This window comes from Vulpes lagopus, chromosome 8 (assembly GCF_018345385.1).
Source record: "Vulpes lagopus strain Blue_001 chromosome 8, ASM1834538v1, whole genome shotgun sequence".
Taxonomy (NCBI): domain Eukaryota; kingdom Metazoa; phylum Chordata; class Mammalia; order Carnivora; family Canidae; genus Vulpes; species Vulpes lagopus.
Genome location: NC_054831.1, coordinates 21199098 through 21224715, shown reverse-complemented (window position 1 = coordinate 21224715; position 25618 = coordinate 21199098). Strand labels below are relative to the sequence as shown.

The following is a 25618-nucleotide window of genomic DNA, read 5'->3' as shown; positions in this document are numbered from 1 at the left end:
AGACTGATAAACAGCATGATTTGCATTCTTATTGCAAAAGATCTTTTTGGAAACCTAATCCTAGCCTCAGAAGCAATGCCCCAGGACAGGCAGAGGACAAAAAGTCAATGGATTTGGGAGCAAGTCAAGTTCTGCCACTACATGGCTACAGGACCTCAGGCTAGTCACCTTTTCCTTTTCTTATGTCTACATTTTTATTTGAAAAGTGAAAGAAACAATCAAGAAAATAACAATCACCCGCATTTCCACAAACCCAAATCAGCCACTGTTAACATGTTAACATGTTTCTCATTTGTTAACAAAGCGGTTAGACTGGGTCACTGCCAAGGTCCCTCTGGCATAACCATCTCCCCATTCTATGACTAATTACTCAATGGGTCCAGACATACCATAGATCATATCTGTCTCCCCAGTGCTTCTCCACCAGATACCTATATTTTTAAGAAGTTATTGATGATGAGCTTAACCACTGACACTTATCTTATATCTGACCTTTCGCAACTTTATTATGAAGCAGGAATTCCCAACTCCTTAACAGATAATAGAAGACTCTATTCATTCTTTCCTTTGAACTCCAGTGATTGGAGGGTGGGTAACAGCAAAGTCCCTGAGTGAAGGTCCCCATTCCCTCCCCAAAGGGCTCAGAAATAGATCTTCCGAGCAAAGCCAGAGCTTTGAGAGCTGCCAGCAACACCTATCTTTCCTGTTGGCATTCCTTTATAAGGAGACCCTATAATGGCCTGGAGGAGTCTCACTGAAAGCCATGCTAATGTGCCTTAAAAGTCTGTTCATCCTTTGTGAAATTCCTAACCTTTAGGATTTCAGCAATATCCAAATTCTATTTGTTGGTCATACTTCCATTTGGCTTACTTGTAAATTCCTGATGTTACACACTCTAATATCTCTTGTTTCAGCTATCCTCTGTTTGCAAATTCAGCTCTTTTCCAGGCCACTACTAAACACATAACCATCATGGAAGTATCCATGACATAAACTTCAAACACCTACACCAGTGATTGCTTCCCCGGTACCTCTATCACGCCTTGGGCAAGTTTTGACTCATTTGTTTTCCTTATTGAAAGAACAGAGCTATATACATTCCCAAGCCAGAACTAGAAGAAACCTCTAGAACATTCCTGGGCTGAGGTTTTGACTAGGTGATGAGCAGCCATCTTGGTCATGGGGCCCCAGGGATAAGGGAATGGAAGTATTATGGCAATGTATTCTTATAGTCACAAGACACATACTCTCTCTCTCTGAAAAAGGATTCCATTGTGTCCAATGAAGCCTTTGGAGGGCAAGTGACTGTCAGGCCTCAGTTTGTTACAATTTTAGGATGTCAAGGGGGTTTTAGACATTCTGGAGTCTAACTCCTTCATTTTATAGGAGAAGAAATAGAACCGGTTTTGTCCAAGATAATTCTTATTCTATAATTTGTAAAACATCTTGAAATGTGTAAGATACTGACACATATTTTCTCCTTTGAGCTCTACTATAATTCTGTGCATTAGACAAAACAGGTGCTCTTAGCTCCATTATACAGATGAACATAAGAAGCTTCAGGGTTGTCGAGTGTAGGACCCAAGATCAGAGATACTGAGTGCCTAGCATTCTTGTCATTGCATGCCCCTGCCTCTTCAGAATTTAATGGGCATACTGGTTTTCACCCAAGGAAGAAGCAGATCCCAAAGGTAGAATGAAGAGTTAGATCATAGACCTAGAAGGCTCTTACAGTGCTCCAACTACATACTACACATCTCACTGGGTTCCTTCTATTCGTTACTTCATGTAATTGCCATAGTAGCCCGGTGAAGCAAATATTCCAATCCCTGTAGGAAACAAACACTTAGGTTGAAAAAACTTGACCTAAATCCCATAATGACAAAAAAGGGAAGGGGATCTGGAATATATGTCTTCAGACTACATACTCTCTTGCCTTCTCTACCGTTTCATTTTCCATGACACCCAGGGATTCCAAGTCATAATCATCCAGTTTCTGATCAGGACACCAACTGAGAGCAGAAGATGGTCCTCAGTCCACTTGTGTGGCATCTGACCCAATGGTCTGCGGCTGGGATGGAAGGAATGGAAGGGACAGAGATGGGGCAGAGACATGGCCAATCTGAGGAGCTGGGGTTGTCTAGTCCCAGAGAGGAGCATCTGAGAGGCAGAGGGTCCAGGGACTGAAAGAACAAGAGGGCTAAGTGGGGAGAGGTGGGCAGGACAGTGCCAGAACACTGAAGAACAACTTCTAAATGGAAGAGAATGCAGGGAGCTTGGTGGCTGGGGGGATGCAGGCTTGGTGCAGGGCAGGGCTGCGTGGGAGCAGAGAGGATTCTGCAAGCTGCCCTGCCTGCATCACAGGCATCCTGAGAACAAGTGCAAGCAGAGAGATCCGGCCCTTCAAGAACCACCTACCCAGCCACCCCCACAAAGACATTACCCAATGCCAAGTAAAAGCTACGCAGCAACCAATTTGGGCCCCCGGATGATGAGCCAATCTCTGGAGCATAATGCTGGCCACCTCTGACAGTTACCTTCCTCAGTTGCAGAGAGAAGCCAGGGAACTGTTTGTATTGTCTGCAGTGCTCCATGGACAGTGCTGGGAGGTGTGATCACACTTCCCTTACTGGTTGCTAAGCAACAGCATTAAGCTGATGTACAAGGCTGAAGCTCTAGGAGGTGTGTGTGGTGGAGGGTGTGCATGCTGGGGAAGAGCTGTAGAGTGGAGTGGAAAGGAAAGTAGGCTCGTTGATTTTGTTTTGACTGAGAGATCTCGGCAGGTGAGGTTAAGAAGAGCCCTGTCTTGCAGAGGGAACAAGGAGGAGATTGCAATACTCCTGGATTGTGGGGAACAAAGGAGGAAACATCTAAGTATTCACAATATTGGAAGAGAACCAAGTTCTGTTTAAAACTGTTCCCCCAAGAAGAGTACCTCAGAGTACACAGGTTTCAGGCAGCTAGTTTCCCTAGTTTTCAACTTCCGGGATATTTCAAGCTTTTTTTCCCCAGATGCTACTCCGTGCTCATTTCATCTAGAGATAATTTTATTTATCTGGAGATCATTTTATCTGAAATGAAAGGAAAAACACCTTTGGTGTGTGTGAAACCTGAGGCCTTTCCTAGGTCCACATTGCTAAGGTGGAATGTTACTGAAGCAAGCAGAGTGGGCTTGTTCAGGAGAAAGGAAATTCCCATCCCTGTGGGTGGGTGTCTAAACTGGACTGGACAACCACTTGGCATGAAGGCTTCCTGGAAGAATGACCTCAAAAGAGAAGGAGGGGAAGCCAGGAGAGAAGCAGCAGCGGGAACAGAGGCATGAGAGATGAAAGTATAGGGTGTGTTCTGAGAAGAAGAGGTAAAATCAGCTTAGCTACATGAAGGTAAAGTAGGCTGTTATGGGGCTGAATTGTATTCCCCCCAAATTCATATGCTGATGTCCTAACCCCCAGTACCTCAGGATGGGACTGTGTTGGGAGACACATAAAGTAAGGTTATTAGGGTGCACCCCACTCCAGAATGACTGGTGTCCTAATAAAGAGAGGGAATGAGCACAGACATGAACAGACCATGTGAGGACACAGGGAGAAGAGGATCATCTCCAAGCCAAGGAGAGAGGCCTTCGAAGAAGCCAACCTCGTCAACACTTTGGTCTTCGACTTCCAGCCTCCAGAACTGTGAGAAAAATCAGTGTCTGTTGTTGAAACCACCCAGTCGGTGCTATTTGTTACAGTAGCCCGAGCTGACTAACACGAGAATGATGAGAAGCAAGGCTGGGGGAGGAGACCAGAGACAAAACGCAGAGGACTCCTGGCACCATGAAAGCCAGGCAGAAGAATTCAAGCTTAAAGGCATTTGTAGTGGTTTTACATATTAAGTATAATTAGCAAAATATTTCTCAACAAAAGATAGAAGGGAGAGATGCCCACAGTGATGAAGAGAGTAGGGATCGCAGTGAAGGGGGTTTGTTTCTCGTGGAGTGCCATGTCTACTGCTGGCTGTAAACGTTTTAAAATGGTGACAAAAATCACTGATGCAGAGGTAGAGAGCCAGGAGGGCAGGGCATCTGGAAACCATGCAAGGTAGAGGGAAAACTGCTCTTCATGTTGAGCCTGGATCAGAAAATAATAGGTAGGTGGTGCCCCTCTCAGACCTCAGCTCAGTGAAAGGAAGAACCTTCTAGCAATAACAGTTTGCCAACACTGATGAGTTCTCTGTATGGGATACTATTCACAGGTGCCCAAAGAAAAGAAGACCTTTCTCTATAAGATGGGGTTTGGACGAGGTCACTTGAGCTATCTGTCCACTTGCTCCTTTCCCAAGCCATTCTGTGTTCATGGAGGCAGGTCTGGTCCTTTGGGAAGTTCCACTTTTCTGTGACCCAGGGAGACTCCCCATTCTCTCTTCCATTACTCAAGCAGCAAGGTGAGCAGAGAGCAAGTCGTTCTATGAGAATCGAGTAAAAATAAGGATCCATGGAACCTCTTTCTTGGGCTCTCTCTTCCTCCACCTGCGAATGGGAAATGCAAACTACACCTAACACCTGCTGCGGTCTTGAGCAGCCAGACTTGTAGCTGAATCAGGTCCACCTTTGCTTCTGGATTGCAGTGAACTGCCCCTAATGGCATGCTTAATGGATTTTTAAAGATAATATGGAGAATTTCCTGCAGGGCAGAGGCCTTCCAAGCTGAGGTCAGTGAAGGTGATCTCACAGGGCCCACTGGGAGTTGGAAGGAGGAGGGTGGCCACCGTCACCCAAGGCGCTGTGCTGGGAGAACAGCGAGAACAGCCCACTTACCCTGGCCACAGGCAAGAGCCTATCAGGAAGGCCTCACGGAGGTGGCACCCTGAAAGCTGGGGAGGGTTTCAAAGGAAGAACAAAAATGTGAAGGGGCCAGAGGGAATGAAGAACATTTGAGTGGGAACACAGAGCTCTCCAGGCAAAGGTGTGAGAAGTGAGCCTCATCTGGGGGAACGGGGAGTTTGGACACCTTTGGTGCATGACAGATTGGTCACGTTGCAGCCATTGGTATGAGCCTCCCCTGGTTCTCAAACTTGGCCACAGAGCCCAGAACCCTCACCGTACCCCTGGGCTCCGGAGCTCCTGGTCTCCTCCACAAAAGGATGTGTTTTCACTTGACTCATCTTCCCACATTTGTATCAACCCTGTCATAGGTTCTGCTTGTTTTTTTTTTGTGGCTGAATCAACTGTGTGCAATATGTCCACCTCTCCTGGTCGAATCAGGGCTTACACCCCACCGGCAGGAGGTCAGGTCTATAGTTTGGAAAGCAACAGCTTCCCTCACAAGCAGTAAAAACCCAGCCCAGGCTCAGTTTGCCTTCGCAGGGAAACAGGCTTCTCTTCCCAACAGACCTTGTTTTCCAGGCCATTAAAACCCTCGTGTGGAACAGCCACACTGTCCGCTCAGTGGAGGGCAGCTCCCCACTTTCACCACGCTGTTCACATTCAGGGTTACCCAGATATCAACCCAGGCAATCCTGTCCCAAGGAGGTAGCCTCTTTCCTTAAACATATGTCAAAGATGATGAGGTTTCTCTTCCCTTAGGAGAGGGTAAAAGAATTCCTCCAGGAAGAAAACTGTATTTGTTTAGGAATATGTCTGCTGTGGTGTGAATGTTTGTGTTCTCCCCAAATTCATATGTTGAAATCTTAACCCCCAAGGGGATGGTTTCAGGAGGTGGGCCCTTAGGAGGAGATAAAGTCTGGACAGTGGAGCTTATGAATGGGGTTAGCACCCTTATGAAAGAACCCCCCCCACCACCACTACCACCAAGTTCCCTCACTCTTTCCACCATGTGAGGACACAGCCAGAAAATACTGCCCATGAACCAGGTAGTGAGTCCTCACCAGACACTGAATCTGCTGGTGCCTTGATCTTGGACTTCCAGTCTCTGGAATTATGAGGAATAAACAGCCGTTTTTTATAAATCACCCAGTCCATAGTCTTTTGTTATAGCGGCCCCAGTAAACCCAGATAATACTCCACTAAATCACTGCAATTAGGGGTTGAGGCTCAAGGAACTCCGGGCAGGTATTTATTTGTTCATTGCTCTGGAAAAGGAAGGGGGAGGGACAGAAAGGAGGATGGGGAAGGGACCAGAGAAAGAGTAGAATGATACTCTTCATAACACTCATCTTCCTCCCTCTAATTCTGCTATAAATGTTCTGTGTGGTTAGACTACTCGGGGTAATAGGTGAAGGAGCTGAGTTCTGCGGCGTGGTGTGATGTGACCGAACAAGATCTGCAGCATGAAGGTGGTGAGAAGCACAAGGAAGTGACCCTAGAAACCGGCCTGGCAGAGAGCCTGGCACAGGACCTTGGGCCACCTGCCACAGGCTGTGGAGAGGAGTCTCCGCCAGGCCTCACTGCAAGACAAGGGGCAGGGGCCCCGCCCGAAACTGCAGTTAACACACATTGCTGCCCTGATAATATCCAGCGAATGTATGGAGAGCTCATTTCGTGCGACGCACCAACGCGAAGAGCTTTATATACATAAATATATGGTCTCTTTGTAATCTTTGCAGTATCACTTTAAGAAAAGCACTACTGTTATTGCCATTTGGACGTGGGGATGCTGAGGATCAGAGGGGTTAAGAATGTGCTGGAGACCACGTGGTTGGGAAGTAAGGAGCCACACCTTGAGTTTGAGTGCTGGCTCCCAACCATTATGAACACTGCCTGCTGATAGATTGTGAATTGTTTGTGTGCAGGCCGGATGCTTCTCTGCCTCCACCAGGAGACTAGATTGCTCCATAGTCAAAGGAGCAAAACCATCAGGCCCAAGCTTGTGCTGCGAGGAGAGGAGCGGGTGAAGGAAGGATAAGGGGTTGGGGGATGGCACACATAGAAGTAGGTTGAGGTGCTTGCCATTTTCCTGGAAAGTGAAAGATGGGGTTAAGAACTGAGTCCTGGGGTCCTCTCTCCAACCTTAGGGTACACACACACACATACACAGAAGAAGCCCAGAAGGCAGGCAACACAATTAATGAATATGGTAGAGGTTGGAGAGCGGTTATCAATGGCACGTTTGTGAAGATAAGTTGTGACCTGTTTGAGGCACATTCTGGGACCTTGTCATTAAATAGCTATAAATAAACAGCAGAGGACAGGAGTTCCCAGAGATGTATCTGGGTCCCTTAGGGTTTCTACGAGAATACCATCAGCCTGGTGGCTTCACTGGACAGACATGGGGTTAAAAGCAAGAACTAAAAGGCAACCTTGGGGGGAAATAAACTACTTTTGGAAGTTATTCGAGTGTTGGAGAGGGCAGAGTAAGGGCCTGGCTGTGCATCAACTGAGAGATCTGGAAGGAACGGAATGTGGAAGACTTACAGGAAGAAGAAGGAGCAGGAAGGGGGATCAATCATAAAATGAAATTCCTGAGTCTGACTTGGATTCCAAAGGCAGCACATTTTTTGCCTGAGGAAAACATTCTTAATACAGCTCTGGGGGTGGTAGTTCCCTGAGTGATAGAGATTAGTAATCAAATTATTTTCAAGGCTGATGAGCCCACGACAACTCTGGCACCCAGCCACAGCATCCCATGGACGGGGTTCAGCAAATGCCTTCTCCTCTCCATCTCCTGGGCCTTTGTACACACATTTCAAGCACCAGGGGCCAGTAAGGGCCAAAGAAACAGGTCTTGGTTCCTTTTGGTTTGTTTTTCAGCCCTTCACTGTGATCCTGCAGACACTGATTGAACACCTCCTCCACGATACCCACTGAGGGGGGATTCAGGCACTGTGACTCATGTGACTGCCAAGATTTTCATAGTCTAATTGGGAAAGATGATGTTATGAACTGAATGTTTGTGACCCCTCCCTCCCCATAATCCACATGTTGAAGCCCCAGCCTGTGGTGTCTAGACATATGGTCCTTATGGGAAGTAATTAAAGTTAAATGAGGTCATAATGTTGGACCCTGACCTGATAGACTTAGTGTCCTTACGAAAAAAGGAAGAACAACCAGAGCTCTCTCTTTCTCTCTCCTTGCACACACACACATGGAGGAAAGGCCATGAGAGGACGTAGCAAGATGGCAACAGTCCACAAGCCAGAAGAGGGTCCTCAGCAGAAATAGACCATGCTGGCACCCTGATCTAAGAATTCTAGCCTCCAAGACCTGTGGGAAAATAAATGTCTGTTGTATAAACTCCCCAAGCTATGGTACTCTGTTATGGCAGTCTGCACTGAAGAAGGCAGAGGCACACACAAAATTAACAATAAAATGAGGCAGAAGGAAAATCCGATCAGAGTCAGATTGAGGGCCTGGCAGGGGTGGTGCTCAGGTTAGAGCCTGAGAGGTGTAAGTTTGGGAAGTTCAGGAGAAACAGTCCTGAGAGAGAACACCACCAAAAAAGGCCAGAGGCTGGGAAAATCCACCAAGTTCTCAGGGAGCCTTGGGCAGATGAAAGGTTGGGCTTCATGATTGAGTCCATGGAGACAAGATACGGATTTCCCCCAGGGTGAGCGTGAAACCATTTTTATCATGTTAAGAACAAAACAAAAACAAAACCTAAAGAGGAGGAAATAGCTGCCTGACTCTGGCTGCAGACAGAAGCTGGTGCTAATACACATCCCTACGTAATAGAATTGGCTTCATACTAGTGGTTGGCAAAGTGCTGTCCCTGGGCCAGCAGCATTATGAGTGCCTGTGAAACTGTCCAAAATGCAAATTCTTGGGTCCCACCCCAGACATGCTGCATCAGAAACTGTAGAGTTGGAGCCTCATAATCTGTGTGTTCAGCCTTCTGGGTGATCCTGATGGCACTGATGTTGGAGAGGCATGACTCTGTGCCTCCATGGAGGATCTAGGTTGCTTCCTCTTAGAACGTTTTCCAAAGTGTGTTCATTCTGGTATCAGGAAGTCCTCTGCCCACTCATGTCTTTTAGCAGCTGATGAGATTCTGAGCATTTTGTTTATTTGAATCCCTCTGATGCCCCTCATTCCCACAGGTTTTGAAGACCATCTCTAAATGAGCACTTTTTCTTCCTAAAGCCTCCTCAGATCTGAACAGATGTTTACTGAGTACAGGTTTTACATCCTGACATTAGCTGGAATAGGATCAAGAGACAAAGAGCCACAAGACAAGGTCTCTGCCTTCTACCATTCCATTAGCAAGGCATGTACTTGTGAAAAATAAATTTATCTCAAGATAACATGTTCCTGGCATACACGGATGGTACAGCCAAGAACTCTGGAGGAGGGGTGCTTGGGGAAGGTGGAATGTGAGTGTCTGTCCTATGCCCAGTTCCTTTCCCTCCACCAGACTTTTCTAGTCCTAAATATCCTACATGCTTCGTAGTTCCTGTGATATACCCTTTTTGTACCGTCAGGCAAAACCTGATGCTCGTCTGCCCTCTTCCTTTCCAAGTAGGCGTCCCCTTCACAGATTCCCCATTCCTGTAGACTGAGCATCACCTCATCCTCTGAACTCCTCCCACCCCCAAGGCAAGCTGGTTCCTGCTTATCTGGCCATGCACCTCTCTGTATTCCCTCTCCTCACTGCATGGAGAAGTAAGGAGAAGAAAGCAGGAAGTGGGCTGATTCTGGGGGCCTGCCCTCCAACCATCTTCTCTGGACACTAGCAGTGTGGGCAGACGTGACACCCAAGCCTACAGCAAGAACTCCAGGCCATGTCAATCTGTCAACACCTCCCTTCACCCTTCACTGCCCCTTGCTTCCTAACCCCCAACTCCAACCACACACTCCAGAGTAGACATCGTAGGAACCCGCCCTTCTGTGGCTACCATGAGGGTCTTTCTTTTCTGTCTTTTTCTTTCTTTCTTTCTTTCCTTCCTTCTTTCTTTCTTTCTTTCTTTCTTTCTTTCTTTCTTTCTTTCTTTCTTTCTTTCTTTCTCTTTTCTTTCTTTATTTCCTCTTTCTGATTTTATTTACGTATTTGAGAAAGAGAGAGAGAGAGAGAGAGAGCATGAGCAGGGGGAGGAGCAAAGGAAGAGGGACAAGCAGACCCCTTGCCGAGCAGGGAACCTGACATGGGTCTTGATCTCACAACTCTGAAATCATGACCTGAGCCAAAACCAAGAATTCGATGCTCAATCGACTGTGCCATACAGGTGCCCCCATGAAGGTCTTTCTAAAGAGCAATATCATCTGTCACTTTTTCCCTCTCCAGGGTCTGAGTCTTTAAAAGCCACATCTTCAGCCTTCACCCATGTCTCCATCACTTCTTCATAGGTCTGGTCACAACTTCCATTCCATTCTTGCTCTCTTACATGCTATTCTTCCTCTTTCCTTGCCTTATTCTCACCCTAAACTCCAGAGTACTCTTTTCCAGCTCACACTGTCTTCTTGAGAGGGGACCAAAGGGGAAGAATGGAAGAGGCAGTCTCTGTCTGTGGAACTGGCTGGTGAATCACTGGGGAGTGTGGTTTGTGGTGTGTTCCATCCCTGAGAATGGAAAAGGCAAAGCCTCCAGTGACAGGCCCTTGCCTGAGGTACCAGCAACCCTGAAGTCCTCATGCTTGATTAAAGGGGAGTGGTGGACTCTAGGCCTGATGGAATCTGAGCATACAATCACATCCCTAAAGGTATTGCTCCAACAACTTACAACCTTGAATCAAATCCTGTGGTCATGCCACATGATCTTTGGGTTTCTCAACCACGTCCAGGATACTGGGCAGAACTCAAGTTCCCTCATTTTAAAGACCCTTGATAAAGATATTCCAGGCAACAGAAAATACAGTATCTTGTTTCCAGCTTGTAACTGCAAACTTTTTTTTCCCCCAATAATCTTATATATGGTTCTTGGTAGTGTAAATTAATGACCAGTGGTGGTTTTCTCAGCAGGAATTAAGAAAGAATAAAGAGGGACAGATTGGTATGGCTGCTTAAGTGATTGACTCACTAACTTATAGTCCTTCTTCTGTTTATTCGTTCATTCCTAAAGCCATTTGTCCATCCATCCATCCATTTTTATATATCATATATGCTTGAATATAAGGCAAAGCTCCTCCTTTCCCCAAATTATCTGTCAGAAAAGAAGGATATATTCTAGTCCTTACAGAATCTTTCATAGTGTGGGCTGCCCTCTCAGTTACCCTATTTTGAACAAAAATATACTCTTTGGGAAAAAGTTTTAGCCTGATACCACCTCAATCAATGTCTCCAAAAGAAGGCTTACAAAGGCCACCTAATAGATTTTTTTTTAAAGGAAACACGGCACTGTAATATAGATTCAATAATTCTTCTTGAGGGTATATCCTCACAATTACCAGTGCTGAATTCTGTTACTAAAAACCAAACCAAACAAAAACATTTAAAAGGTCTTTTATAAAAGCAATACATGAAATGTTTTTATTGCGAACATCTATATCAAAAGGCTTCCAAAGGATTTGATTAAACTTTTCTCCAAAGAAGGCATACAAATAACCAATATGTACATGAAAAGATGCTCAACACCATTAGTCATTAGGGAAATACAAATGAAAACCACAATGAGATACCACGTTATATCCACTAGAATAGCTAAAATCAAAATTAGAGACAATGATAAGTGTTGATGAGAATCAGGAGAAAGCTGACAGGAAAGCAAGAAGGTACAGCTAATGTGGAAAGTAGTTTGGCAGTTCCTTAAAATGTTAAACATAAGTCACATGATCCAGAATTCCACTCCTAGGTAGATAACTAAGAGAAATGAAAACATATGCCCACGCAAAAACTTGTACATGTACTTTCCACAGCAGCATTATCTACAATGGTCAAAAGATGGAGACAAGGTAGATGTCTATCAACTGATGAATGGATAAACAAAATGCAGCACATCCATGCACTGGAATATTATTTGGCAATGAAAAAGGAATGAAGTCCTCATACATGCTACAATTTGGATGAACCTTGAAAACATGATGGTAAGTGTAAGAAGCCAGTCAAAAAATGTCACAATATTGCATAATTCCATTTATATAAAATGTCCCGAATAAAATCATAAAAACAGAGTAAGTTAGTGGTTACAGGGGCTGGGCAGAGAGAAGGAATGACTGCTGATGGTATGAGCTTTCTTATGGGGCAATAAAAATGTTTTGCAATTAGGGGTGCCTGGATGGCTCAGTTGGTTAAGTGTCTGCCTTGGGCTCAGGTCATGATCCCAGGGTTCTGGGATCCAGCCCTATGATGAATGGCTCCCTGCTCAGCTGTTCAGTGGGGAATCTGCTTCTTCCTCTCCCTCCACCACTCCTCACCCCTGCTCACATGTGCTCATGCACTCTTTCACTCTCTAATAAATAAAATATTTTAAAAAAATGTTTTGCAATTAGACAGTGGCATCCATTGTACAAGTCTGTGAATATACCAAAATTCACCAAATATACATTTTATTTTTAAAATTTTTAAAAAAGATTTTATTTATTTATTCATCAGAGAGACACACAGAGAGAGGGGCAGAGACATAGGCAGAGGGAGAAGCAGACTCCCCACAGAGCCACCCAAGTACCCCCCAAATGCACATTTTAAGAGGATGAATTTTATGGTACGTGAATTAGGTCTCAAGAAAGCCGCTATTGAAAAATAAAGAAACACTTTCTGGATTAAAAAGAAACAGCCAACTCTCTTTAGACTAGATAAATGATAGGGACAATGATAAAGGCTAGAATGTGAGTATGGTTCCAGTGGCAAAAGGAAACTGATGTCAAAGATTGGAATGAGGTGTTGAATGTTTTGTAACAGGGGGAGTTGGAGAAAAGCCAGTATATTGATTTAATGTATTATTTTATACAGTATGTTATTTAAAACATGTCACTAAAATAATATATTAAATATTACCTTAAAACATTTAAATATTCACATCAGCTTTTTTTTTTTTAAACAATCCCAGGCACACATTGTACGTATCAAATGCCGGCGGTACGTAAGGCACCATCTGTGTCCTTGGGATATAACACCGACTCTTAGTACTGACATGGTTCTGACCTCAACAGAGCTTCCAGCCTCATTCATTTAGATTAAAAGCTCAATTTTGAAGTAATTTCTATGAAAAGTTTGTAAAACTGATTATAAAACCTCATGGGTCATTCCTAATATATCAGGGTGTCCTTGGTTCCTTGGAGCTCGGGTGAAAATTCTATACTTTTTTCCTCATAATTATGCACATTTGCTCAGAGGGGGAAATTAGGCATCATCTCTCAGGCTGTTCATGTACACAGTACCCTGCTACCCCAACGCATACACATGCCACACCCCACTCTGGATTCCTTATTTTGAGATCATTCTTTATGGAATCTACTTGAATCTGGACCCATTCTCTAGGCCCCCAAACACATAAACAATCAGGACCTCAAGCACCAGAGGCTCAGAAAGGATTCAAGAAGACCCAGGCCCCAGGAGACACAGGGAGGGACCAGGGACCCCTGTGTGAGGGGTTGAGGGCCCCACACGCATCTGCCTCCCTGTTTCCACCCCGAGAGAGTCTACTTTTACCTGGTTTAATATAGGGCTTTTGCCTGAGATCCATTTTGAAGAAAGCTCTCTACTAGTTAACAATTCCCCAAACCTCCTTAGTGCATGTACAAATGAAAAACCCTGAGACTTGGGAAGGCTTACCCAGGTGACTCACCCAAGATCATGCTGCAGGACAGTGATAGAGCAGTCAGTGACCAGACCCAGTTCTCTCCAGCCCAGAGTAGGGCTCTCCCTCATGCCTCTCCCTGGGACTGAACACAGGTTGGAGGCTAAGTGTTTAGCAAACAGGAGCTGGAAGGGGTTTTCTACCCAGAAAGTCAGGTAGAGAAAGAAGGAGAGGGCGCAGAGGTACACTCAGACCAGTGGAGGGCCACTCTCTGTGGAGATAAAGGAGCCAATGTGTACTAAGTGCTTTCAAATCTTGGGACCACAGGATCCCAAAAGTTCTCTGAGTGCAGTTACTGTGGTAAGCCCTATGCCTGTGCACAGTTAGGTCGAGGTCTGGGTTACTAAAAACTGGCAACTTCTGCCTTGCAAATCTCTCTTCCACATTCCCAAAGCAATTTTCCCCTCTATCAAGGCTACCTACCTTTTTCCCTACACCCTGTCTTTCTCCCATTGTACAGTCTGGCCTAGATGAACTCAACACACAAGAGGATAAAGGAGAAGGGAAAGGCAAGGATTCATGGATTAGAAAGACACAGGAGTAGCTTATAGAGATTATTGAGCTCCTGCTCTAAATCCCAGACTTCCTCTCCCTGGGCTCTAGGAAGCCTCTATGTTCAGAAGAGGCTAGGAGTGTATCCTGACCCCTGGGAAGAATGCGGTCCTTGCTCTGTTGCAATAGGTAGTAGTGATACCAGTACTGGGAAGGAGGAAAATGACACCTGGTTGGGTGAGCCAAGCACCAGTGTGTAGGGAAGGATGGAAACAGGATCTCCTATCCTGGGAAACAGAGGCAGTTAAGAAGGAGAACAAAATGAAAAGCACTTCCCTGCCCCCAGAATTTCACCTAGGGATGAGCTGATAAATTCCTGCAGATCAGAAGATGCAAAGAAGTCCTGAGGCTGAGGTGGGAGCAACAGGTTTCCCAGGGGGGCAGGTCATGAATGGAGCCTCTGGGAAAGTCAGGTTGGGGAAGGTGGACAGGGCTTTGGGCGGGAAAATGGGACTTGAACAAAGATTTGATGGGACCCAACAAGCAGATCATGTACAGCTAGGATTAGTGACAGATAAGATATGAGCAGAGACAAGCAGAGAGGAGAAGGGGAAGAGAACTTCAAGGTATCTGACCTGGGTGTTCTAGGAGAATGACAACTGCATTATTGGGAGGGTTGCCTGGAGGAAGAGATGGTTTGGTGTGAAAAACTGATGTATTTGGTTTCTGAGACATATAGCGCTTAAGGTGAATTACTCGGGTAGAAATGCCCTATATATAGACTCTTGGAAGTAGGAGGAGCTGAAGAGAGGAAGGTGTGGCTGGAGGTAGAGCCCAGGAGTCAGGTGAACTGATGAGGGTGGATGGGGGGCAGCGGATCGAAGTGCATGTTGCTCCTTGATTCCCGAGGAGGCTGCCGTACAGAGGTTGTTATTAGGCCTGAAGACAGGCTAGCACTTAGCGCATACCTAGCAAAGATGAAGTCTGCGGGAAAGGGCTTATCCGTGAATCAAGGACTTGGAAGAAGGAGAGGATTAAGGAGAATGGCAAATTGTGGATCTAACCTAAATAATTTGATATTCCCATAAACCCTACATCTTTTTTTTTTTTTAGATTTATTTATTTATTTTAAAGGGAGAGAGAGAGCATGAGCGGGACAGAGGGGGAGAGAGAGAGAGAATCTCAAGCAGACTCTGTGTTCGGTGCAGAGCCTCACACTGGGCTTGACCTGAGTCACTGAAACCAGGAGTCAGATGCTTAACCGACTGTGCTACCCAGGCGCCCCCACCCTACATCTTTTCAATTCAACTAAGGACCAATTTCAACATAGAGAATGGAGAAGACCCCAGTTAATTAGTTAACAGACATCTCCAGGACCCCCAAATCATCCTGAATTACATAATTTATCCAGACTCAAGACATGAAGTGCTATAACATGTCTTACTGGCTCCTCCTGAAATGTCAAGCCCGCTACTGCCCAAATTTGACCAGGGGCCCCTTTACTCTAGGCAGCTCTCTGAAGTCTTCAGAATAAAGTCCAAACTCTTCAGCTGCCAGGTTCATGACTTACCTTACTTTCTACCCTTATCTTTATTGTCCTTTGACACCCTCAGCTCCGCCCAAAATGAGTCATTCAGACTAGGCCTTCCTACCTCCCTGCTTTTATTTACAGTCTTCTCTGACCACAAGCACCATCCCAAGTCTCCATGGCCATCCCCTACCTGCCCTTTCAAGAGCTTTTCCAAATGCCACTTCCTCCAGGAAGCATCCCTAGACTCCCCAGACAGAAATAAGCTCCCTATCCTCTGACATCATCGCATCTTATGGGTGTGTCTTTTATGGCACTGCAGGTCCCCATCTCATCTTACAGTTACATATCTTTATTTATTACCTCCCTGGCCCGGCTATAACCTTACTGAGAACAGATCACGTCCCTCACAGGTAAAGAAAGACTGACCCTGAGAGTCAAGGAGGTCAAGAGGGGAGAAAGAGTAGACAAATCTCTAGAACAGGTTACAAATGAGAAAACTAAGGCTCTGTGTGGCAATGTCACCTGGGTAGAAAGTGACCGAGTCAAGGCTCAAACCCACCTCTCTCCAATCCCAAAACACTCATCTCTCCAGGAATAGTGTCTGAGGTACTTTCTAGGGCATTTTCATACATGTCAAGGATTTCTCTCAAGGCCCTCACCAGGGATACTATACTTTTTCTTCACTTTCAAGTGAGAAAAATGAGGTCTGGAAAAGTCAGGCAACATACCTGTAGTGTCATGCAGCTAGTGAGTGGCAAAATCTAAACTGGGGCAATGTCTTCTGACTCCTGATCCTCTTTTCACTAACCCAGGCCCCCAGCTTATCTGCAATGGGGGCTTGGGAACTCAAACCCCACACAGCCACTTCGGACTGCCTAGATGGACCTCACTGCCTAGATGGATGTCACTGTACATCGGTGGAGGTATGGAGGGATTCCCAGGTTCCTGTAAATAGTGGAGGGAGGTAACTGGCTGCTAGCAAGGGTACCTTCTGAGGCACCTGAGTGTCAGATCTCCGAGAACCTGCCTGGAGCAGGAATGGGGAGGGAGGAAAGTAGAAACCTAAGCAAGGGAGAGGAGCTAAGGTCCCACCACAAATGCCCCTGGATAGGAGATGTGCTTGAGGGACACATCAGTGGCTCAGTGGTTGACAGTCTGCCTTCCACCCAGGGTCTGATCCTGGAGACCTGGCACTGAGTCCCACATCGGGCTCCCTGCATGGAGCCTGCTTCTCCCTCTGCCTATGTCTCTGCCTCTCTCTCTCTCTCTCTCTCTCTCTCTCTCTCTGTCTCTTATGAATGAATAAATAAAATCTTAAAAAAAAAAAAAAGAAGATGCACTTGAGGCTAGGGAGGAAGTAGGGGGCGGGGCCAACTGCATAATTTGGAAACCAGGAAAAGATGTGATGCTCCAGGGGCCAGGACCAGAGGAGGGGCTGTTCTCTCGGGGATGGTTAATGGATCCCTGCCCCTCCTCATCCTCCAGGAGCAAAAGCCAAACTCAGGACAGAATTCCCAGCAGGACTTGGAGGAGTCTCCTGGAGCTTTGGGCATCCCAGTAGGGATGCAACAGCTGGGGGAGTCTGAGAGAGCCGGGCAGTGGGCAGATCCTCAGGGAAAGAAGGGGCACAGGGAAGGGGGGAACAGTCCTAGGCCCTCCAAGTTGTTGGGAGGATCTGCCTAACCAGAAGGGAGTCAACAACTAAACCCAGCGCTGAGTTCTCAACAGATGGCGCGGTGTGTTCCTGTGGGCCCTCCTGGCTAGGGAGTGATGTGGCCAGATTCTTTGCTGGTGGATTTCAAGACAGAGAAGGCAAGAAGGGCATTGGAGAGGAAGAAAGTGTTAGTGCACTTGTCGAGATAGAAAAGGGGAAGGATCGCCCTTCCGTGGATGTTGGCAGTGGTTGATCTCAGTTCTAATCGCGTTGCCCAGCTGCCTTATGAAAGCAGCAATTCCCTTAGGGCTGGGGAAAGGGAAGAGCAGGGGGAGAAGGTGCTGGGAACCAGAGGAGCGTCCCTTCCTGCCGCCCACCCGGAGCCTACCTGCAAAACAAATCCTGCATTCCCACCCATCCACCCGCTGTGTCTAGGTAAAAAGGGCATTGGAATTTGCAGCCTCCAGCCTGCTCTCTTAATCAAACTGTCATCATGAGTAATAATTATCCCTTGGGAAACAGCAGAATGACTCAAAGAGCGGTCCCCTCCCCACCCACCCCCTCGCACAGCTCAGAGCTTTGTTCAGGGTGCTAAGAACCCTGGAAAACGAAGCCGCCAGCTGGTGAAGGCTCGTAGCCTAAGTGACCAGTGTCTGCTGGGCAGTCATAGAAAGTCTCTTCAGCTAAAGAACTCATTAGGCCTGGCTGTTCATCCAGTGCAGTGAACTGGGGGTGGAGCGCGGGGCAAGAAGCACCTACTGCTGGAGACGTGCTGCCTGTCAACGAGACAGCATGCTTGAGAAGCCCTGAGTCGAGTGCTGCCCCTCAGAAGATGGCCTTTTTCCTCAGGGGCTTCTGCATCAGCTTGGATTAACTTTAAGTGTAAAAATATAAAGATGAGGAGAGACACACTTATGCAATGTCTACCATGTGCCTGTTGAAGGACTGAAATTTTGTGTACTGTTGAGGCTATTAGGAAGCTAGTGCTTAAGACCATCTGGAATGTTAAAATATTGAAACAGGGCCATGCCGGTTGGTACATGCCTGCCACCCTGGCCCCCTGCCTGCCTGCGTGCCTGCCTCCTTTAGCACCACTGTCTTATGGATGAGGAAGACAAGGCCAAGTGACTTGCCTGACATCAAGCAGTAAATCTGGGAGCTGGAGTTGGAACCTAGGGCGACTAATTCCACGCTTTGGCACTTGATCACTAGACTACTGGCCCTGTTAGGGTTACAGGCCACTGTCCCATCCTTACTCCTCACCCTTTATCCTAAACCAACTCAGAGTCTAAGAGAAACCCTCAATCACTGAGCCAGCAAGAAGTTCTCTTAATTACCATACTTGCAGCCCTAAGCATGCCAACAGTTGGGTCCCCAGTCAAGCATGTGTGACTACCTCAGAGCTCCATTCATCTGGGAGGTCAGGGCCAAATGGTCCAGAGCTCAAGACTCCAGTGCAGGGGGATATCTAGGGATCTACCACTTGGGGTCTACCCCCACGGTATGCTCCCTCCCTTCCTTTCCTTCACCACCAGTTGTGTTTGCCTTAGCAGTATTCAGGACGCATGGAGCTACTGCCATCACCGTGGAGGTCCCTCGCTAGGAGATATACTCTTTCCAGGCTTTTATGAACAATGAGAAAGGAGTATAAGGTGCATAAGGTGCGGTAGGAAGATTTTGGCTGACATGGGTAGGGGTTGGTGTCCATGGTGGATATATGATGCCGGGACAGCTGGACACAAGCACTCAGTCCCTGAAGATCCTCTGTAAGTTGGACACTGCTGAGTCTAGGATAAATTAGATCCCTCTTGGCTAGAGTTATGGGATGAATAATGTCCCCTGAAAGACCTGCTTGGTCTCAAATTCCACCCACATCAACAGTCACCCCTGCCAGGGGTCTATAGCCAAATTTACAAAATGCTAGAAGACCCAGGGATACAGAAGTCTTTTTCTGCAGGACGTTGACCATACAAATACACATGAGAAAGCTCCAAAAGCCTGCTCATCTGAACATTTCACCAATGGAACACCAATAACTATCCCATGGCATAGAGTTTCTCCGAACACTGGCAAATGCTGCTCTAAAGAGCTGGGGACAAAGCACTTACCACTCGGCAGGGGGATGGGGAGATTCAGCTATTGGAAAGGGACCATTTTGAACTCCATGGTCTCCCCAAAGGGGAAACCAATTTCCATTTCCTCTTTTTCTTAACAAGTTCTTAACTCCCTCTGGTTTCCTTTTAGGAGTCCCCTAATTTGCTCTCACAAATGCTCCCATTAAAGTCAAAACATGGGGCAGCCCTGGTGGCTCAGTGGTTTAGCGCCGCCTTCAGTCCAGGGCGTGATCCTGGAGACCCAGGATTGAGTCCCATGTCAGGCTCCCTGCATGGAGCCTGCTTCTTCCTCTGCCTGTCTCTCTGCCTCTCTCTCTTCCTGTGTGTGTCTCTCTCTGTCTCTATAAATAAATAAATAAATAAATAAATAAATAAATAAATAAATAAATAAATAAATAAAATCTTAAAAAAAATAAAGTCAAAACATGGTTCACAAGACACCCCTACTTCATCTACCCTTGAAATGAGTCTATTTTTCTAATAAGGTTCTCATAAAAAATGGGAATGGAATGCTGGCAGCCAAATTTTACAGCACATTTGTTTCCATCAGGTGCTGTGCTAGGTGTTTTATGTGGATTCCCTCTTGCAATTCATTCATATTTCCCTTCAGTTAATTCTGCCCTGAGCCACCACCTCTCCCCCACCCACCCTCCTCCAAGAGGAGAGCAGGGTATCTCCTCCCTTGGAAGCAGGTCATATGCGAAGGGAGAGGTAAAGCTGGGAAACAAAGGAACAAACAGCCAATTCAGGCTCTCCCTCTCTGCTCTGGAGCTAACCTACTCTCTCAGTAGAAGCAGGACCCCCGGGGTCACATCCCCGGGACCTCTGAGTGCTTGATAAAGAGAAACAGAAATCAATGAGCCTTAAGCACTCTGTGGATGCTGCGTTGGTCACCCCCATGAAGGTGTTACAAAAATTACTCTCTGCCACTTTTCCTTTAGCACTCACCACATCTACATACTTTCTCACGGAGCTCTCAACAACCTGGACAAACAGGTATTCCTGTGCTCTTTCGGAAAAGAGATTCTGGGGGCTCTGAGGAACTAAGTGGTTTACATGGAGCCTTGCGGTGGGCGAGTGGCCAAGCTGTGACTTGAATCCAGGTTCATCAGGCTCCAGAGCCCAATCTCTTTCTGAGGCATCACAGTCCTTCAGCTGTGTAGATAAACACGCAGACCAAGGCTTTTTTTTTTTTTTTAAAGAAATAACCTGGTCAGTCAGTGAAGGAGTCCCAAACTGAAAGCAGGAGGATTGGTTACAAGATAGATATGCCCTGAGACTGTTCTCGTGGCATCTGGGCACTGCTCATCCTTCACTTCCCAGGATGGTAGCATCTTGACCTGCCTTCTAGAAGAGTGTTGCCAGATAAAATACCAGATATCCCGTTAAATTTGAATTTCACATAAACAATACATAATGTCTTAGTATAAGTATGTCCCAAATATTGCATGGGCTATACTTATACTTGAAAAATATTCATTGCTTATCTGAAATTCAAATCGGAGTGTCCTGTGTTTTTATTCGCTAAATCTGGCAAACACCGCCCCCCCTCCTCCCAGAGTCAGAAGCATGCTGGGAAGTCTCCTGCCTGGCTCTTGGTCCCAAGTGTTGCTCCAACCCGAGTTGCCATGGCAGCCTGAGCAGGCCCTTCTGGAGCTGTGTCTACTTACCTCTCCAGCTTCACCTCGCCCCTGCCCTCTACATGCTCCAAACATGCTGAGCTACTTTCAGTTTCCTGAATGTGTCATGCTGCTTCTGGCCTCAGCTCTTAGCACTCGCTGTGCTCTGTGCCTGTCTTCTTCCCTCTCTCCCACTCTCTGGCTGATTCCTATTGATCCTGAGAGTCTCCACTTGGCGTCACTTCTGCCAGGAAGTCTTCCCCGGTACCCTGAAGCCTGCCCCCTCCCATCGCAGCCTGCTGCATTCACCATCCACCGTGCTTCTCCAGAGAGCGGGGGTGGGTCACAGGCACCCTTGGGCCCCCACACCCAGCACCAGCACGTGGCCTCAGGTAGGAAGTCAGCAGATGCTTATCGAATGAATGAACGGATGGCTAGAGAGTGTCCAGGCAGAGCTGGAGCTCTTGAATGCAACTACTTCCTTCCTCCCTCCCATCCTTACTCACTTTTTCATCTCTCCCTCCCTCAGAGTTGTGAAAGGCTGGAGCTTGGGTCCACAACCACTTGTCCTGGCCAGGACTCAGGTAAGGAGAGAGCAGCCAAGGCAGGAGAGGTGTCCTCATGCCCCTTACCTGATCGTGCCCTACCGACTGTCCCTGGGGGCTCAGTTCTAGCTACAGGCCAGCGGAAACTTCTCTTCAGCTTCCAAATCCTCCGGGCACGTGCCCCCTCTGTGTGCAAACTCTGCTCCCCTTCTCCCCACCTCTGGCCCCTGTAAGGGAGCCTAATTGGACTGGGCCCCAGGTTTGGGGTGTGGGGAGATGCCAGTGTCAGATGGCTGAGGGTTAGGGCAGGTGGTGGGGCTCGGTGGGCTCAGAACATCACCCATATGTTCCCTGTTCACCCACCCAAGGCTTTGCCCACGCACAGCCTGACAGCAGGAGAAGGCAGCACAGAACTTAACCCTTTCGTGGAATCTGGAAGGTAGTTTCACAAAGAGCCAGTGAGCAGCCAGTGGGAACTTTAACCCCCAAACACACACACACACACACACACACACACACACACACACACTGGAGTTGCGCCTCTGTGCCCCTCCCAGAGCCCTGCTTGCTTCCAGTCGGGGCTTGATTTGGAAGATGCCCTCTAGGAGGGCAGGAAGTCCATGCCCGGGCAGTGGGGTGTGCTGGGAATAGGACCAGGGTGGGGTGCTGAAGGGCACGAGGACGGGGACAGGGCGGGACGCAGGCAGCGGCTCCGAGGAAGCACCTGAAGTTGGACTGGGAAGCCCTGCTCGGCGCTCTGACCCTTGGAGGCAGGTGGCGGGTCCGTGCCTTCTCATCGCCACCCCGGCCTCCCTCCCGGGATACGGTAAGAGGACAAAGACGGAGAAAACCCCTCAGTGTCCAATTAACTCCCCAATAGACGTGCTGTGCCCTGGGGAAGGCGCCCGCCGCCCGCCCCCTGAGCTGCCCTTCCAGGAACTCCGCGCCGCCCAGGTACCCGCCGCCTCGGGAGCGCCCCCGCCCCCGCCCCCGCCCCCCCAGCCCCCCAGCCCCCGGCCCCGCCAGCCTCCAACTTGTGGCTGGGCGCTCCGCCCGGACCGCGGGCGCGGACTCACTCGGAGGGAAGCGCCGACTCCGCCGGCTCCCCGTCGGCCAGGTGAGGCGCCGGCTGCGCCGCGGCAGGTACAGGTGGGTCGGGGGCGGCGGCAGGTAAGGGGTTCGCGGCCGCTCCGGAGGCCTCTGCTGAGTAACAGGGCTGACAGGTTTGTGTTTTCCCCTCTCCTCCTCCTAGCTAACCACACCCCTGCTGCTCTCCTCCTCACTTCCTTAAAGGGTGGGGTGTGTTGTCTGTGGCGCTGAGCGTGTGCCTGCTCCAGCCTCTTACCATAAACCCTGAAATAGACGCCGCCACCAATTCCCTGGGCTGCACGTGCCCACCTGGGGACCCATCTCCGGAGCCGCGAAGGGGTCTCCGGCCCCGCGAGCCCTGGGAGCGGCTGACCCCTCCCGATGGCTACCACCCTCGCCCCCCCCTCCCACTCCACTTGCAGGCTTGTGGAGGCCACTCTTAGGGGTTGGGGTTTCCTCTCCAGCGTCCAGGCAGGTTTCGGAGCGGGGGACTGTTACCTGGCTCCCATAATTTCAGCACCTGTGCCCCTCCAGGTCTCTCCCCTGGAGATCGGGGGACTGTCACCAGGGGCTTTGGAAGAACTGATCCAGGTGCTTGTGCTGTGAGAGGGAGGACCGGATGGCTGCCCAAGAATTGTCACAGAAGCGGGGCAGCCTTTACCCAGCCCCATCCCCGTATCAGCTGACTTCGCTGCCCAAACAAAGAGGCTGGTTCACCTCTTTACTCAGGCCAGCTGGACAGTGAAATTCAAGGCAGTGATTCAAGGGCATTTAGAAACCTTTTTTCCCCTATCGCTAGAAAGATTCCAGACTTTCCCCTGAGTGGGAGGAGGTGAACTGGACCTAGCATAAGGTCAGAAAGCTGGTTTGTCCTCAATGTGCCCCACATCCTCAAAGTTCCTCTCCAGAGCCCCTGCCCAAAACTTCTTCATTCTGGGTTCTGTGAAGGATTGGGATCTCTCACAGTTCTAGAACATGCTATTCACAGGGTCATCTCTGAGGATGGCGCCCCCTGGAGTTGTGCAGCCACACATGACAGTCCAGCAGACACCATGGCCCTCCCTGACACTACCTCACTCACTAACCCTGAACTCAGTGGATCAGCCACCCCAGGAGAACAATAGAAAAATCCAGCATTTGGTGAACGTGTCTAAATGCCAACCACTATTGCTAAGAAAGCATTCAGTTTACATGATTTCATCGAATTTCCCCCATTTTTCTGAAAAGAAAATAAAGATTTAGATTACTTAACTTGTCCAAGGCCACAAAGCCGGAGAGTCGATGTTTCTCAAAGTGTGACCAGCAAACTACTTGTAGCTTATAAAATGCAGATACCTGGATGCCACTGCAGGTTAACTGACAATCAAAATCTCTGAGCCTGAGGCCCATATCCCAACCAAGGCAACTTACAACCCATCGGATAGGAGCTCATAGCCACAACTGCAGGAGCTCCTCCTTGTCCATCCCATTCACCCATTCATGCTGTTCCCAGTACCAAGTAATGCTGACAACCTGCAAAGCAGTCAGAAGGTGTCCAGGGAAAACTTGGCTAGGGTTTGGCGTGATAAGGCAAGTGTGATGGGTAAACTGATGAAGTTAGCAGGCAAAGTATCCGGGAGGACTAAGGGACCAACTGACGCACAAGGAAATTGTCAGAGGGCCTTGAGAAATGGGGGCCCTCCTGTATTCTTGTGCACAGGAATGAGGAGATGAATGTTGAGCAGTTCAAGGTTGGGTACTTGCACTACCTACTGAGGGTCTGTATTGGGCTGGAGGCAGTGGCAACTTAGAAGCAAAACTAATCCAAGCTGGTTTAAGGAAAGGTGAGTTTGTGTATGCTGCCTCCATGTGGCCAAATCCATAAACTACAACCTCGCCAGGCCCTAATTTGAGAAAAGTTCTGATACTCAAAAATGCCAGAGGATGTTGAATGAATTCTTCAGAGATGTTTCTTTAAAGCTCCGAAACCTAGCTCCTAGCATCGCAGGATAACAGGTTTTTTGTTTTGTTTTGTTTGAATAAAAGCCTTGGGAAACTCTCTGGGATGGATACTCTATAGGTCTCCCCTATGTCCTGTCAAGGATTGATCATGAAAAGTTAAGGTGATAGGGTCACACATGTCAGCCTGTTACCGGCCTTTTAATAAACTGTCAGCCTGTTACCGGCCTTTTAATAAACTTCTCAGAAATGCTTCCAGGAGCCTAGAATTCTGTGTAAATGCTCTTTAAAAATTCTACTTATGGGTCATTGTGTGTTCTAAACTTTGTCTAAGCCAGTAGAGAAGGCTTAGATGCACATAGGAGGGATCCAGTCAAAAAGGAAGATGTGACTTGGGCAAATGAATCCATATCTCTGAGCTTGTATTTCCTAACCAAGGGGAGTAGAGGAGTAAGGACTACCTGCTCTACCTATTTCATAAGGTATTATGATGCCCCAATTGATAGGTATGAAAATAGGGAATCCCTGGGCGGCTCCGCTGTTTAGCACCTGCCTTTCTCCCGGGGCGTGATCTCAGAGCCCTGGGATTGAGTCCCACATTGGATTCCCTGCATGGAGCTTCCTTCTCCCTCTGCCTCTCTCATGAACAAATAATTAAAATTTAATTAAAAAGATAGGTATGAAAATATACATACTATGGTGATTATTATGCTATAACATTCTATGATTTTATTTTTAGAAATAATAGGAATTAGGGGCACCTGGCTGGCTCAGTCAGTAGAACATGTGACTCTTGATCTCAGGATTGTGAGTTCAAGCCCCATGTTGGGTGTGGAGCATACTTAGAATAATAATAATAATAATAATAATAGGAATTAAATAGGGCACATTTAGTGGGGAGAGATTACATACGTATCTGTTATACAGATACAATCTGTCAAGTGTTCACTGTGTGACTATAACTTTCATCCGTCATCTAATAGGCCTTCACAACAATTCATTGAGGTAGATTACAGTATTCTTATTTTGTAG

General features: G+C 47.6%; 1 protein-coding gene across 3 annotated transcripts in view; it reads right to left on the bottom strand.

Annotated features, from left to right (window-relative positions):
- The window catches only part of PTK2B (protein tyrosine kinase 2 beta), a 126737-nt gene extending 103358 nt beyond the window's left edge, over nt 1–23379 (bottom strand). Inside the window, exons 1-2 of one of the 3 annotated variants that reach the window (XM_041766823.1) lie at nt 23147–23377; nt 22636–22759 (exon numbers count right to left, since the gene is read on the bottom strand). The gene's annotated coding sequence lies outside the window, so the exon portion shown is untranslated. Of the gene's footprint in view, nt 1–22635; nt 22860–23146 lie in introns of those variants that run through there. The other 2 variants (XM_041766824.1, XM_041766825.1) reach the window with 2 other exon arrangements.
- Between the last annotated feature and the right edge of the window lie 2239 nt (nt 23380–25618).